Source organism: Lampris incognitus, unplaced genomic scaffold, assembly GCF_029633865.1.
Source record: "Lampris incognitus isolate fLamInc1 unplaced genomic scaffold, fLamInc1.hap2 scaffold_136, whole genome shotgun sequence".
NCBI classification, from domain to species: Eukaryota; Metazoa; Chordata; class Actinopteri; order Lampriformes; family Lampridae; genus Lampris; species Lampris incognitus.
In genome coordinates, this window is record NW_026611106.1 from 120,001 (window position 1) to 122,500 (window position 2,500).

The window sequence follows — 2,500 nt, forward strand, 5'->3', positions numbered from 1 at the left end:
CAGATAGCCTCTTGTCGCCGAGCCCGGCAACAAACACCGGGCTGCTGTGCGCACCCGAGAACCGAGAGCTCGTGCTGCTGCTGCTGCCGCTGCCGCTGCCGCTGCCGCTGCCGCCGCTGCCGCTGCCGCTGCCGCCGCCGCCGCCGCTGCCGCCGCCGCTGCCGCTGCCGCTGCCGCTGCCGCCGCCGCCGCCGCTCTGTACGGACGGGTAAGTGACGGATCCCGCGGCCGGGTTCGGTAAACACCGGTCGGGAATTCGACCCTTCCTTTGAGGTGGAAAGAAGAAAAACCCCAGACGTTGCTCTTCTTTTTCTTTTTCAAGCGTGCGAGTGTAGCATGGTTAAAAACGTCATAACCAACATATGTTGTATCGTTTACACAAAGTATCACGACGTGATTATTATTATTGTCATTACCAACGCTTATAGTAGCCCATCCCAGTTAGTAACCCCTCCCTGTTGTGACGCCATTTCCTGTTAGAGGCCCAAAACGTATGTACGTGTTCATTTTTGTCTGCCCCTGTAATTTATTTTATCCATTCCTAATGTGGGTCCCAATTCCTGCGTATGCTACAGTAGGAGCTGATCTAAAGTTTCCTGAAATCTGTCCTGTTTATACGCGACTGCTATGTTTTATGTGTTTTTGTAAAAAAAAAAAAAAAAAACCTGTATTGCGAGCTACGCGCTCTTTCCCGCTTTGGACATGTAGAAAGAGGCTACAGTAGGAGCTGATCTGAAGCTTCCAGAAACCTGCTCTGTTTATATGCGACAGAATACAGATCCCATGAAGGAGACAAGTTGTCCTGTCTTTCCTACACAACGCAATGAAAAAGTAGACCGGTCACACGAGGACTTTGAGAAAATGTCTTCCGGAAAGCCCCGCGAGGTAAACACGGAGCTGTTCCACCCCTCCCCATACAGATGTTGGAGGGGGAGGGGGGGGGGGGGCGGCAAGCCTCGCGAGGGGAGCCGTGGAAGAGCAACTGGGATAGACGGTCCGGCTGAGCACCGCCGAGCACGCTGTCGAGCTGTGCAACGGAGAGGACGACTACGCGGTAGAGCCCCTCCCACTCCGCACTCTGCTCGCCACTAAGAACATTAAATAAAGGACATCGATCCGCCAGACCGGAGGAACCGACCGCCCGAACGCCGGCAAAGCCGGCCGGCGGACACCCTCCGAAGGCGTGTTAAGTTGGCCCATCGATCAGGACACAAACACGCAACAAATCCAGTCCGGGGTGTGGTGTAAGCAGCCCTACCAGAGAAATCACCTAACCCTAACCCTAAACGTACGGCAGACGCGTCCCCTGGCTCTCACATTGACAACTGAGAGGCTTCTGAAAACCTGGCCACGCCCATCAGTAAAAACCACTACAGCAAGTGACGACATATGTACCTTCAAAGTGCTGTACTACAGGGTGCTGTTCAAAAGGTATCTATCCCGTTTACTCTCTATGCTTCATATATCATCATATTATTGAAAAGCGCAAGCCTTTAGGAACAACAGCAACTCAAGTCGCCAACGCTCTGTTCACTCAATAACTGCAGAGATCCAAACTTCTCCTGGCATTAACATCGGCACCAAAACTGTGCGCCGGGAGCTTCGTGGAATATGGGTTTCTATGGATTCAGAATGAGATGTCAGAAAAGCTCCTGTAGGTGTAATGGTCAGTTATGTCAATACTTTTGGACATATATTGTGCGTGTGCGTGTGTCTGTGATACCTAACATAAACACACCTGTATTACTAGAATTGATAGTTCACGCCACAAAAGTGAGGGGCAAACATAGAAAAGCGTGCAACCCAGCCACTGAGGATGCACAAGCCAGTGCATTCTTAGTGCAGGTCCCAAGCCCGGACAAATGGGGAGGGTTACGTCAGGAAGGGCATCCGGCGTCAAATCTTTGCCAAATCAAATATGCGGATCATAAATAAGATTTCCATACCGGATCGGTCGAGGCTCGGGTTACCGACGACCGCCATCGGTACTGTTAACCAGCGGAGTGCCGGTGGAAACTAGGCTACTGTTGGGCGAAGGAAAAGGAGAGGGGGAAGGCATGTCCAGAGGCAGCTAGAGAGGAGGAAGGGTAGGCGTGTGGAGGTGAGAGTCAGTCGGAACTTTGAATGTTGGCACTATGGCTAGTAAAGGGAGAGAGCTGGCTGACGTGATGGAAAGAAGAAAGGTGACAAGAGACAAGGTGGAAGGGGAGTAAGGCCAGGAGTATCGCAGGTGGGTTCAAACTCTTCTACCATGGTGCGAATGGGAGGAGAAATGGGGTAGGGGTCATTCTGAAGGAAGAGTATGTCAAGAGCGTGCTGGAGGTGAACACAGTGTCAGACAGAGTGAGGATTATGAAGCTGGAAATCGAAGGTGTATTGCTGACGGTTATCAGCGCATATGCCCCGCAAGTCGGGTGTAAGATGGACGAAAAAGAAGAATTCTGGAGTTGAGTTGGACGACGTGGTGGAAAGGGTACCCAAGGAGGAGGGAGTGGTGATT

General features: G+C 52.0%; 1 non-coding gene across 1 annotated transcript in view; it reads right to left on the bottom strand.

The window, feature by feature from the left end:
• Positions 1–6, bottom strand: part of LOC130132282 (18S ribosomal RNA) — a 1,856-nt gene extending 1,850 nt beyond the window's left edge. The window contains exon 1 of the ribosomal RNA XR_008812642.1: positions 1–6. This exon is cut by the window's left edge and continues 1,850 nt beyond it. This is a non-coding gene — a ribosomal RNA (18S ribosomal RNA).
• Between the last annotated feature and the right edge of the window lie 2,494 nt (positions 7–2,500).